This window comes from Scyliorhinus torazame, chromosome 16, assembly GCF_047496885.1.
Source record: "Scyliorhinus torazame isolate Kashiwa2021f chromosome 16, sScyTor2.1, whole genome shotgun sequence".
Taxonomy (NCBI): Eukaryota; Metazoa; Chordata; class Chondrichthyes; order Carcharhiniformes; family Scyliorhinidae; genus Scyliorhinus; species Scyliorhinus torazame.
The window spans coordinates 4,001,430-4,015,548 of record NC_092722.1 but is presented as its reverse complement, the minus strand read 5'-3'; the positions used below and the strand labels follow the sequence as shown (position 1 = coordinate 4,015,548).

At 51.8% G+C, this 14,119-nt stretch overlaps 1 protein-coding gene across 1 annotated transcript in view; it reads left to right on the top strand.

Moving 5' to 3' along the window:
• Nucleotides 1-13,920: 13,920 nt before the first annotated feature.
• LOC140392531 (small integral membrane protein 1-like) overlaps nt 13,921-14,119 on the top strand; it is a 37,421-nt gene continuing 37,222 nt past the window's right edge. Inside the window, exon 1 of the mRNA XM_072477800.1 lies at nt 13,921-14,096. The gene's annotated coding sequence lies outside the window, so the exon portion shown is untranslated. The remainder of the gene's footprint in view (nt 14,097-14,119) is intronic.

Below are 14,119 nucleotides of genomic sequence, written 5' to 3'. Positions count from 1 at the left end.
GCTCCAAATGCTTTTTTATTTCCGCAAAAGCACAAGTTTGTGAAAAGTTATTTGAAAATGAAAAGAAATGAAAATCGCTTATTGTCACAAGTAGGCTTCAATGAAGTTACTGTGAAAAGCCCCTAGTCGCCACATTCTGGCGCCTGTTCGGGGAGGCTGTTACGGGAATCGAACCGTGCTGCTGACCTGCCTTGGTTTGCTTTCAAAGCCAGCGATTTAGCCCAGTGCTAAACAGCCCCATTTGACTTACGGTAATGCAGACATAATCGCCATGCAGTGATCAGCAGGTTGGTCACCAATCCATTGATGGATAATTAAATAGCACTGCCATGTTTGGGATATCTTGTCAGGTGTCCCCCGGTGTAACCCCTCCCATTCTGAAGGGTCGTTAGATGGTTCAATGGTCCAGTAATTTTGAACCTCTGTTTGATGACCATAGTGAAAGGTCAGTTATGTTTAACTAGTGGTGCACCGTCAGGAAAAAGTATAAATTCCCTCGCTCTGCCAAGAGCTCCTCGAATGGTTTTCCTTGTCCAAAATACTGAGGCTGTTGGAAACCTGAAATGCAGAGTAGCTGGGACTACTCAGCCGTTCAGGCAACACCGGTGGTGGGAGAAACATGGATAATGTTTCAGGTTGTGTTCTTTGTTAAGAAAACAAAGGTAGTTTCAAGTGGGTTTAATTTGCTGTTTCTGTGTCTGGAAGGGCAAAACCTATACTTATATTCATGCTGGACAAAGATGTTTGTATGTGTGGGGGTTGGTTAAGTTTCAACTGTGCTTTCCTGGAGGGGAGCTTTGCGAGTTTGAGGGGCTTGGAGGAGAAATTTGGGCTGGAAAGGGGAAATGACTTTAGGTACTTACAGATGCGGGACTTTGTATGCAGACAGGTCCCATCCTTCCCACGCCTCCCGCCAATAGGGATCCAGGACAGAATAGTCTCTAGAGGAGAAGGAGGAGAGGGTAGAGTCTCGGATATCTACAAGGTGCTCATGAAGGGGGAAGAGTCCCAGACGGAGGAACTGAAAGTCAAATGGGAGGAGGAGTTTGGTGGGGAGATGGAGGACGGGCTGTGGGCGGAAGCTCTGAGTAGGGTAAACTCAACCGCAACATGTGCCAGGCTCGGCCTGATTTAATTTAAGGACATTCACCGGGCCCACATGACGGTAGCTCGGATGAGCAAATTCTTTGGGGTAGAGAACAAGTGCGCTAGATGCGCGGGAGGACCAGCGAACCATGTTCACATGCTTTAGGCATGCCCTAAGCTTAGGGGGTACTGGGAGGGATTTGCGGGGGCCATGTCCCGGGTGCTGAAAACAAGGGTGGTGATGAGGCAATTATCGGGGTTTCGGAAGACCCAGGAGTCCAGGGGGAGAAAGAGGCAGATGTTCTGGCCTTTGCTTCCCTAATAGCCCGTTGGCGAATACTGCTGGCATGGAGGGACTCAAAACCCCCAAAGACCGAACTATGGCTTTTGGAGATGTCAAGTTTTCTGGGTATGGAAAAAATTAAGTTCGCCTTGAGGGGATCTGTACTGGGGTTCGCCCGAAGGTGGCAACCATTCATTGACTTCTTCGCGGGAGAGTGAATGTCAGCATGGGGTAGGGGGGGGGAAGAGGGGGGGGGGGAGATTAGAGTAGAGTAGGAAGGATAAATAGGCAGGTAGTGTCTATGGGAGAGGAGCGGGCATGTGCAGTATGGTTTGATTGAAGTATTGGTTTTATATTGATGTTTGCACATTTCTGTTATCTGTAACTGTTTACAATGCCAAAAAATACCTCAATAAAATTGTTTGTGAAAAAAAAAGTTTCAACTGTGCTTCTATTGTGCTTAGAGAGGGCTATGGAGTGAAGAATAAATAAATAGGCCAGCAGAGGTATGTGGCAATTGCTTAGCAACCTGAGCCTTGTAGCGTAGAGAAGCTTTTAAGTTTTACTTTTAGCTGAACATGAGGGCAGGTGGAGACAGGATCACAGGGAGTGAACATCTCTCAAATCTGCCAGAAGAAAGACTGGACAGGACGGGAGCTGCAAAGAGGCAGGCTTCCTCAAGTACAAGGTACAGTCCAGATAACCAGGGAATTGGGGCAGTAAAAGTGTTGAAGATGAATTAAGAGAACTGAGACTAAGGTATTGTTTCAGAAGAATTCAAGGAAGGGTAAACAAAGTGTTCTGAGTTAAAGAGGAAATCGCAGTAACTAGATTTACAGCGGGACAGCAGGTAGATGAAACATTCATAGAATCATAGAAGTTTACAGCATGGAAACAGGCCCTTCGGCCCAACCAGTCCATGCCGCCCAGTTTTTTACCATTAAGCATGTGCGGATTCAATGTCATTTTAATACAGTCTGAGAATTGAAGGTTAAAGCAACTGAGAAGTTTGCACAACAGTCAAGGCAAGGAAATCCTAAAAGGATTGGTGCAAAATCCTAGACTAGAATCGCTGTCAGAAGTGGAGTGGAAACTTTGTTTAAATGTGTCATTTGGAAAACCTGGGGCGGGATTCTCCGACCCCCCCCCCGCCGGGTTGGAGAATCGCTGGCGTGAATCCCACCCCCGCCGGTCGCAGAAATCTCCGGCACCGGATATTCGGTGGGGGAGGGAATCGCGCCGCGCTGGTCGGCGAGCCCCCCCTGGCAATTCTCCGACCCGCAATGGGCCAAAGCCCCGCTGCTGGAATGCCTGTCCCGGCGGCAAGGATCAAACCACTTCTCTTACCGGCGGGACTAGGCGGCGCGGGCGGACTCCGGGGTCCTGGGGGGGGGCGTGGGGCGATCTGGCCCCGGGGGGTGCCCCCACGGTGGCCTGGCCCCTGATCGGGGCCCACCGATCCGCAGACGGGCCTGTGCCATGGGGGCACACTTTTCCCTCCGCCTCGGCCACAGTCTTCACCATGGCCGACGCGGAAGAGACACCCCCCCCCCGCGCATGCGCGGGGATGACGTCAGCAGCCGCTGACGCTCCCGCGCATGTGCGGATTCCGCCGCTCGGCAAAGTCCTTTCGGCCCCGGCTGGCGTGGTGCCGGCCTTTCCCGCCGGCCGGTGGCACGCCAACCACTCCGGCATTGGCCTAGCCCCTAAAGGTGAGGGCTTGGCCCCTAAAGGTGGGGAGAAATCCGCACCTTTGGGGCAGCCCCACGCCAGAGTGGTTCCCCGCCACTCCATCCCGCCGGGACCCCCCGCCCCGCCCGGGAGGGGAGAATCCCGCCTCTGGTCTGGATTTTGGAATGCAAATCGTCAAGGGACAGCATCATAATTATGAGGGACTTTGTGTTAATGAGACCATTGTAGATTAAGATGTATTTTATAATCCAGGTTAATCCAAATGCCTGTGTGTGATTGTTAAACGAAGGGGAGTAAAGGAATATTGTATCATAATCCAATTGTCTCATGTTTAATAAATGTTCCCCCGCAGAGGGGGTCTTGATTTGGAGTGGGCTGCTGCATCATCCACAACCTGGCTGAGGCCAATAGGCCCTGACACCTACCAGGGTCACCTGAGGAAGAGGGAGAGGGGGCGACGGAGAAAAGCAGGTAGCCGGCAGCGAGGAATGTGGCTGATCTCACTTTGAGGGTGCATTGTCTCACACATCGCTATCCTTATTTGCTGTTTTCTCCTGTGCAACTGAGTTATCTGCACAAGGTCACTGTTGTTGCCAATTTGTTTTCCCCTTGTAAAAATGGTGGGGGATGGTAGATGTGTGACACTGAGTGATTTAGAAGTTAATAAGTGGCCGCGAAGGGACGGAGGTTGAACACTTTGACCTCCAGTTTACTGGATTTTGCAATGCATTGCAACACAGGCTAACCCGACCAGAAAGCCCCGTGCCACACTTTGACTTTCTTCCCAGCTCCATTTACGCAGCTGACTAACTGAAGAGTGAAGATTTTATTTCTTGTTGCTGCTGTCGGTGGAAGGTGTTCTGGATGATGTAAAAAAAAGTTGTGTTGTGTCTTCCAGCCCCACAGGAGGAACCTGCTTCCAGGCTGCCCCGCAATCTGTAAACTCCTCCAAGATTTCATTGCACGCCCGTCGGGAAGCTGTTGCTCTGGGTACTTCTCTGACTTTCGGCGAACCTGAACATTTGAAGTTTCATCCGTTATCTGCAACATTGTAACTCGGCCAATCTGACCTCACCGCTTTCAAACTTGGAAGCAATTTCCAACACAGAGAACAGTTTCGTTAGCTGGGTGTCTGCCAAATATTGCATTGGGTAAGTTAATCTCTTCACTATTTTAACTTCAAACATCTGATGAAATTTCAATGTCAGGCTTGATTTTGTTCTGAAGTTTAGTAATTTCAACACGATTAAGGGTATGGTTTAAATGGAGAAGCGGACCTTAATCACTCATAGAGAAGGACTTGTGATAAAATGATCTGATTGTCAGACATAGAATTCAATTTGTGACTTGTGTCACACAAGTTAGTTTTATTGTCCACGCCAACACTGTCATATGGGGTTATTTACGTGATATGAACCTATTGGCAAACCATCGGCACTGCTGTTAATTTTTTGTTCACCTACATTATACAAACACTGTGAACCCTACAGAGACTAAACAATAAACTTAAACTTCCTCGCAGCCAGTTTGATGAGTTTGATGCTGCAGAGTTGAGTGCACATTCTTTACCTGAAGTGCGGGCTTCCCTTCAGTTGTATTGGGGAATGTACTCTCTCTCCCTCTCTCTGCGAGGTGCCTGAACCAGGCCATAACCCCCCCCCACAAATCAATTCTTCACTGAACCAGTGATAGAGGCTGCCGCGCTGGTCTTGCTGGGGTTGAGGGACAATAACATTGATTGGAGTTTCTGACATTACAGCAGTTGGAAAGTACTTCATTTACTGCAAAGCACTATGATTGGGAAAGATGCTGTCCCTCTATCCCAAATCCCATAATGTGGAGATGCCGCGTTGGACTGGGGGGGGAGCACAGTAAAAAGTTTTACAACACCAGGTTAAAGTCCAACAGGTTTGTTTCAAATCACTAGCTTTCGGAGCGCTGCACCTGTAAGTTCCAGAAACATACATATAGACTAAGTCACTTGATCATCTTTGAATCTGTCTCTATACATGTTTCTGGAACATACCTCTTCATTTACCTGAGGAAGGAGCAGTGCTCCGAAAGCTAGTGATTCGAAACAAACCTGTTGGACTTTAACCTGGTGTTGTAAGACTTCTTACTGTCCAAATCCCATATACAGAGACTCCCCGGGTCGAATTGGACACTCCCCTACTGTACCCCCCCCCCCCCCCCCCGCCCCGCCAGCAGCCATTTGAGGCACTTGGTTTGCTCCAGAGCACTCTTCACCAATTAGAAGTCCAGCCTGTCAATTAGTTTAACTTCCAACCGGGAATCCTGTTGGGAAAAGATTAAACTCCACAGTGCGGGATTCTCCGTTTCTCAGACTAGGGGCACAATCTTCCGGAAAACTTTCCCAGTGCGGTAGCGAGCGGGAATTGCAGCGAGTTTCCCGGTGCTCAGCCCAGTGAGGCCAGCAACGCAATTCAACATTAATTGGTCCACTTAACGAGGCCTCACAGGCTTATCATCACAAATGAAGGCTCTCCAGCTGATTCGCCAGGACCACACTCGCCAGCCCCCCGCTAACAAGTTCAAGCAGCACTGAGCTGTACTTGCTCAGCCAACCCCAGCCAGCTCGCAGCCATGGCTCCCAGTAGACCAGTCCCCGGATTCGGGGACACTGACCTGGGGAGGCTCCTGGACGCGGTGGAGACCAGGAGGGATGACCTGTTCCCCCGAGGGTCCAGAGGGTAAGCCACAGGGCAGCCAGTGCTGCCTGGGACAAGGTGGCAGCAGCAGGCAACTCGAGCAGTGTGACCAGGACTGGCCTCCAGTGTCGGAAGAAGGTCAACGACCTACACCAGGCAGCATGAGTGAGTAGACACTAAAGTCCCACCCCCCCAAATCCCCAAGGGAGCATCCACCCCAGGTGACCCCCAACCCTCCCTCCTTCCCCCTCCCCCTTCAACACTCCCTCCACCCTAACCTTTCCTCCATCCCCCTCCCCCTTCAGCACTCCCTCATCCCAACGCTCCCTCCATCCGCCTCCCTCTTCAGCACTCCCTGCACCCCATCCTTCCCTCCATCCCCACTCCCTCTTCAGCACCCACTCCACCCCAACCCTCCCTCCATCCCCCCTCCCCTTCAACCCTCCCTCCATCCCAACCCTCCCCCATCCCCCCTCCCCCTTCAGCACTCCCTCACCCCAACCCTCCCTCCATCCCCCTCCCTCTTCTGCACTCACTCCACCCCATCCTTCTCTCCATCCCCTCCCTCTTCTGCACTCCCTCCACCCCAACCTTCCCTCCATCCCCCTCCCTCTTCATCACTCCCTCACCCCAACCCTCCCTCCATCACCCCTCCCCCTTCAACCCTCCCTCCATCCCAACCCTCCCTTCACCACCCCCCCCCCCCCACCACCGTGAACCACGTGTGGCTAATGATGCCCTCTCTGTGACCCCTCAGGCAAAGTTCTCCCACAATCGTCGGGAGAGGGCCCAGACTGGCGGTGGGGTGCCAGACATCAGAATCCTCACCTCCTTGGAGGAGTGGGCCCTGGAGGTGACCGGTGTGGCCGAGGACAGGGGGGGGCACCCACACGGAGGCTGGCGGACGCCGCAGAGGTGAGGAACCTCCGGGCTCCGCCGAGAGGACCTGTCAAACGTGAGTAGCGAATTGCCTTACTGACTGACTCATCCCTCCACCGACAACATGTCCATTCTCCTGCGGGTACTCCAGCCGACAGCGCAGCCCACCCCAGGCGGCCCCCCTCTCCTGACGCCGAGGAGAATATCTCGGAGGGGAGCTTCGAGGATGCAACTGTTATAGTCGCGACACAGCTGTCATCCCCAACCTCCACCCGCGCAGATACACACATCTCAGAGGGACATGTTACTGGGCAGGCGTCTGGGGCACAACCTGCTGAGCACCACACAGCTGCTGATGTCCATCAGGTTTTGGAGGGCTGCTGGATCCCAGGACCCAGCTGGGTCCCAGCCTGATGCTGAGCCTCTGGGACAGGGTTACCCGGAGCTCATGGGGATGATAAGGACTAACCTGGATGTTCAGAAGGAGATGGCAGTGTCACCATCAGATCCACAGCCGATTGGAGGAGTCCCAGAGGCTACGGGAGATGACGCCGGCAATGACTGGCACCCAGGCCAACACTGCCAGGGTGGCGACTGCAGTGGAGAGCCTGGCGCACGGTGTCGGCACCGTGAGTGAAGGTGTCCAAGGCGTAGCGCAGTCGGTGTCGACCATGGCTGAGGGTCTCGGCAGAATGGCTACCTCACAGGGGGATGTCATCCAGTACCAGGGTCGACCTTGATGAGGTTCTGTGGGACATGTCCCGTTCTCAGATGGGAATGGCCGAGTCACTGAGGAGCATCGCCGAGGGCGCCGACACGATGGTGCAGACAGCAGGGAGCCGCCAGGACTGGCAGAGCCAGATGATGCAGGGGCAGCCGGGGCCCGAACCAGCTGCCCCTCCGTCTCAAGGTAAACCCCGGGGCCCTATGGGCACCAGCCGGGAGGAGGGGGTGCCAGGTGCCAACTCGGACCCATCCCACGGGACGGCGATGGTGGCCATCAGCTCCCCTGAATTCCACCCCTCTGATGTGGCCGTGTCTCGGGGTCAGCACATGGGACAGGGAGGCACAGCTGTTCATGTGCCATCGACAAGTGTGCCAGGGCCTTCCGGCCTCCAGGGGTATCGAAGGCCACTGGACGAGGTAAGCAGCTGGCTGCCTCCACCTCTCCCCGCGGCACCCGCCTCTCCCCGCGGCACCCGCCTCTCCCCGCAGCACCTGCCTCTCCCCGCGGCACCCGCCTCTCCCCGCGGCACCCGCCTCTCCCCGCGGCACCCGCCTCTCCCCGCAGCACCCGCCTCTCCCCGCGGCACCCGCCTCTCCCCGCGGCACCCTCCTCTCCCCGCAGCACCCGCCTCTCCCCGCGGCACCCGCCTCTCCCCGCGGCACCCTCCTCTCCCCGCGGCACCCGCCTCTCCCCGCGGCACCCTCCTCTCCCCGCGGCACCCGCCTCTCCCCGCGGCACCCTCCTCTCCCCGCGGCACCCACCTCTCCCCGCGGCACCCTCCTCTCCCCGCGGCACCCTCCCACCCTCCAGCCATGGGCATGTCATGGAAATAATATTGGAACCTCTACCATTGCTGCCTATAGTCCTGGGACATCCCCCGGCCCTGGCAGCAACATGACTGTCAGCAAACTATGTTGATGTTGGACACTTTCGGTACCCACCCTCTCCTTCCCTCAGCAGCCACGATGCCGGTTTCACAATTTTTAAAAGCACAAGAGAACCTCACCGCGGGAACTCGGCCCATTGAAGATGGAGAATCGCGGAGACCCTGGCGAATACCGGGTCGGGCCCGCTAATGATATGCAAATGGTGTTTCCAGTACGTGCGTTCCGGACCGCATTGACGCTGCTGTCGAGGAGACGGAGAATCGCGATCATATCGGCGCCCACCGTGATTTTAGCGTTGGAACCTATTCTCCGCCCAATCGCATTCCGCGATTTCGGCATCAGCCAATGGAGAATACCGCCCACAGGATTTCCATCTGAAACTCTGACCCCACTGTGGCTACATCCCATCCCTGTCTATATATCTGGAAATAACAACAGTGTGACTGAGAGATTCAGTAACAGAGTTAAGAATAGAGAGGAGTCACTATCATAACCTCTGAACATTTTTTAAAGAACATTTGATAGGCACCTGAAGGAAATAAATCTGCAGGCCTAACGGGATAGGTATGGGACTGACTGGATTTTTCTGTAAACGGCTGGCATGGACATAATGGGCTGAATGGCTTCCTTGTGTGGTTCAGATTACTCCATGAGTATGAAACGCGCCCCCCCCCCCCCCCCCCCACCCCCCCCCCCCCCCACAAGAACATGGACACCTTTACACGCATGTTGCAATCTGGAACTAGAGACAGCGAGGGTAGAGGTTCCAATATTCTTTCCATTACATGACTAACCGGGAATCTCTCCCACTTTTACCGCGTGCCACTGGTGTGCATTGGAAGGATTTCCAGGTTAGTAATTCACCCGTTTGGCAGCATTATGAACACACCTTCCCTGGTCACCAAGTGGGACTCGAACCTGGAACCCCATTGTTTTATGGCCAATGTATTTTCTGTTTAGGTCAAAACCAATGGAAGAATCCCTGCATTCTCCAAGTTAGACATGTCTTGTCTTGCTCTCTGTTGTCAGTATATTGATTCGTAATTCTGATGTGGATAGTGAGGTTATCAATAATTCTCAGTTCTGGTGAAAGGTTACTGACCTGAAACGTTAACTCTGTTTCTCTCTCCACAGCTGCTGCCTGACCTATTGAGTATTTCCAGAATTTGCTGTTTGTATTCCAGATCTTCAGCATTTTGCTACTGTATTATTCTCAGTCTCTTATTCTGGTGTCGGGGATTATATATTTCCCACCCCATGTGGTCCATTAATCGGGGAAGATGCGGTTGGCCAGGGACATAAGCTCCCAGTTACACATGCTACATGTTGAGGAACAAAAGCCTCCTGCACCCAGCCACACACACACACCAACACCCAGCGCCCAGCGCCCAGCAGCACATTCCAAACTGATTTAGCAGCAACAATTTGTTCCAGTACTGCCTGATCTGTACAACCTATTCTCAATAAGTTTAATGACGTAGCTCCCACTCTCAGCCAACATCATTAACCCTTAAAAATCACTGACCTACCAACACCTCCCGCCTTGTGACAGGTAACAGTAGGAACCGCCACATGACCTGGGTTTGGTCACAAAACAATGAACTGCCAAATGATAGAGAGAAGGGAATAAATCAGAATTCGACAGGTTACACAGACTGTACCGAGCCTGACAGCCAGCCACCAGTTATCAGCATATTCACTTATTTGCTGGTGGGGATGATCGTCCATTTAATCTCTTTGAGATTTTTTTACCGTTAATGTGACCTCTAATAGTGGGCGGCACAGTGGTTAGCACTGCTGCCTCACAGTGCTGAGGACCCGGGTTCGATCCTGGCCCCGGGTCACTGTCTGTGTGGAATTTGCACACTCTCTCTGTGCCTGCTAGGGTCTTACCCCCACAATGATGTACAGGGTAGGTGGGTTGGCCACACTAAATTGCCCCCTTGCCGCCCCATTTTCTTCTTTACATTGATGGCGAGACAAAATTAATCTCAGGCTAATGCAAAATTGTTGCAAAGCAATTTAATCTCCAGTTTCCACTGTCAGGGAACATAGAACATAGAACATACAGTGCAGAAGGAGGCCATTCAGCCCACCGAGTCTGCACCGACCCACTTAAGCCCTCATTTCCACCCTATCCCCGTAACCCAATAATCCCTCCGAACCTTTTTGGACACTAAGGGCAATTTTAGCATGGCCAATCCACCTAACCTGCACGTCTTTGGACTGTGGGAGGAAACCGAAGCACCCGGAGGAAACCCACGCACACACGGGGAGAACGTGCAGACTCCGCACAGACAGTGACCCAGCGGGGAATCGAACCTGGGACCCTGGCGCTGTGAAGCCACAGTGCTATCCACTTGTGCTACGGTGCTGCCCCATTGCAATTGCAATGTCAGCAAAAATTAATTCCTTTATCAACAGATGTTTCATTTTGCTTCCTTGTGTACCAGATTGAAGAATATTTCACCTGATCTGACTATTGGTACGAAATGAGAAGGCATCTTGAGGCAAAATCTTTCAGAGAGTGAAGTCAGAACTCTTACCGGCCAGGTTTATAGTCAGAGTTGGGCAGAAGGATGCATTAACTACCGCTGGTTGTTTTAGTAATCTCTCTGGTAGTACAAGTAATGCCATTAATTATTGAAATTTACGATGAGTACGTGGCTTCTCATTGTTACATGTCACGGAGTTTGGATCACTGTAATTTATCTATCATGAAACTGCATCATATCTGGGCATTGTTCAAATCCCGTATTCCAAAGATGCAGTATGGTTAACCAGGCAACATTTACAATGAAGTGTATCAAAACTGTGAGCCTCAAGACGAGGTCGGGCCACATTTCCCATCTTGCCAGTTTTCGGGAGGGCTGTTGGGAAGGGGGATCGGGTGGGTCAAAGGTCTTTCGGGTCAAGGCGCACAAAACCGATAACACCATCACACTCGTCCAGCACCTAGCTAAACAAGTCGGTAAGTTACTTCACTCGTCAAGGATAATTAAAATTCATGCATACAGCTTAAAAAAATGTCTGGTTCTCAGATATTGTCGGCGTTTTGCCATTTTTCTAGACACAAAGGGAGTCTGTGCACAGTCCTTCAAGGTCGGAATATATCAGGACTTTTAGTTATGCATTCTACAACTGACTCAAATTACTAAGATTCTTGGGCGGACGGTTCTCAGTGGAACGGAGTCGTACGGAACAGGAAGGTTCCTGCAGTCCAAACCTGGTTACTAAGCCTCCAAGATATCCTCGAAGAGAATTTAAAGCAATACTTTTATCATTTTCTTTGGAAAGTTTAATTTCTTAATAATTTCTTAATTATTAAAGCAAGGAGAAAGGTATGTTAGGTTGACTGTCAACAATAATTCCAAACAAGTAACGGAAACCAGTGAAACAAGGGACAGAATTCTCCCATTTGGAGTCACCGTGGATGGTCAGTGACTCCAGCATTGCCACCAGACCAGTGGGACCCGCCCCAGATTCAGTGCTTGCAAGCTCATTAATTATGCACAGGCGAGTTCCCCTCCGACTCGCCTGGTGGGCAGGCAGCTGATTCATCCATCCACCCTCAGCTGACGGGTTTGAAGGTGCAGCGCCATATTGATAGATCAGTCTAGGTCACTCACATCATTCTCTCCAGCCCACCTTGTGGTGATATACCTGTGGGCTGTATCATAGTTGGAAGGTGTGTGACCTCCGACCAGCAGGTGGCAGTACAGACACCCCATGCTGTCTGTGGTCATGTGACCTGTGACTCCGATACTAGTGGGAGACACATCCGGCTATCTTCAAAGGAAGATTGAGAGGGTAATAAGGCATACCTCTGAATGATCAATGCTGGTGCAAGTTCCAGAGGAGTTGTTAGCAGACTCCATGATAACGTGCTCTGTGTCCGATTGCTATCTTACCACACGAGACTCAATAAAAGGTTCTGGTTTGGACAAGTGGAAGTGTTTGGTGAGTTCCTTCGTGAAATACAAAGGACCAAGCACAACACGGTACCACAAGCGCTGGAGATTTAAAGATAGTGACGGCAGTGACAACGTTAGGCATTCGGTTTGAAGATCGGTCTGGTGAACTACAGCCTGGGGCGACCCAACGCGTAAGAAAATGCTGAAGCTCGAGATGAAAGGGCTAGGACCCCACGGCCAGCTTCAGATGTCCGGTAACGTAGGTGAGATCGGGCGGCTGCTCAAACAGCAGTTTCAACTCGATGTTGCGGCCGTGGGCCTGCAGGCCCAGCCTGAGGAAAGGTGAATCGCGTTGCTGCTAACGGCGGCAGGTCCACAGGCGCTCGAACTGTACAACTGGTTTGTGTTTGATAATGGGGAGGATCACAAGAGATTTGTTGAAATGATGTAGCATTGTGGATAGCACAATTGCTTCACAGCTCCAGGGTACCAGGTTCGATTTCGGCTTGGGTCACTGTCTGTGCGGAGTCTGCACATCCTCCCCGTGTGTGCGTGGGTTTCCTCCGGGTGCTCCGGTTTCCTCCCACAGTCCAAAGATGTGCAGGTTAGGTGGATTGGCCATGCTAAATTGCCCTTAGTGTTGGGTGGGGTTACTGGGTTATGGGGATAGGGTGGAGGTGTTGACCTTGGGTAGGGTGCTCTTTCCAAGAGCCGGTGCAGACTCGATGGGCAGAATGGCCTCCTTCTGCGCTGTAAATTCTATGATAATCTATGAATCACTTTGATAAGCATCGTTCCCCTAAAAAGAATGAAACCTTTGAGCGCTATATCGGCGCAGGCTGGGAGGGCCGAAGGGCCTGTTCCTGTGCTGTAATTTTCTTTGTTTATCTCTTCCGTATGCGTACCCAGAGATCTGGCCAATCATTTGACAGTTTTGTCACGGACTTGAGGCTGAATGCCCAGTCCTGCAACTTCAGTCACCTGAAATCTTCCTTAATCCACGACCTAATTGTCTTTGGTTTACTTGATGATACGCTTCGGGAGATATTATTGCAGGAGGAAGATTTGGTGCTGGAAAGGCTGTGAAGATTTGCCAGGCGAGCGAGGTTGCTGCACAAAGAGGAGGCGCACTCTGCTCAAAATGTGATGGCGCCAAATTGGAAGAAGAAGCCAGCGCCATTCGTGCTGTGACGCACGTCATCATGAAACATGGTCTCAGTGCGGGCAGCCATTTTAAGCGGCCGACAGGAACCGCTGCTATCTTGTGCCAAAAGTGGGGCACTCGACATGCCCCATGGCAATGTCCGGCCTTTGGAAAAGTTTGTTCCAGGTCCGGCCGTGTTGGGCACTTTGCAAAACAATGTGTTGGTCGTTCCACCGTGGACCGTGCACGAGCGGTGTATGCAGTGGCTGAGATAAACACGAAGAACAGTTTGTCATTGATCTCATCGCGGCGAGATTCCAGACAACTTTCAGAAACAAAGATGAAAACAAAATCGTAACAAAGAAGGAAGATAATAAGAACCCTCCGAAAACCTTTACTCAAATCGAGGGAAATGCTGAATCATGCTTTCATTCGTTGTGACTTTGACCCTAAAGCCACGACCAACCTCGTGAGTGGACAAGCTTTGCAAAAGCTAAACCTGCAACAGGAATTTGCTGATCGTCAAGGGCTGATGATAGACTTTGGAACAAGAACTCTGGATACCTTTGATGTTTGTGAACTAGTGCTTAGTGACAGGCATCAAGTACACAATACTCATTCACATTGTGGACTCAGTACTTGGGATAAAATCGTGTGAATCCCTGAATGTAGTCGAGCGGCTCAATATCCAAGAAGGTGGCTGGTCACCTGAGCACAGTGAATCACTGCAAGGCATTACGGTGTGCACGGTGAGTGAGGATTTGGAAGAAATCCTACTGGAGGAGGACAAATCAGACGAGGGGACAGACCTGCCGGTGAGCATTCCACAATTCTGGTT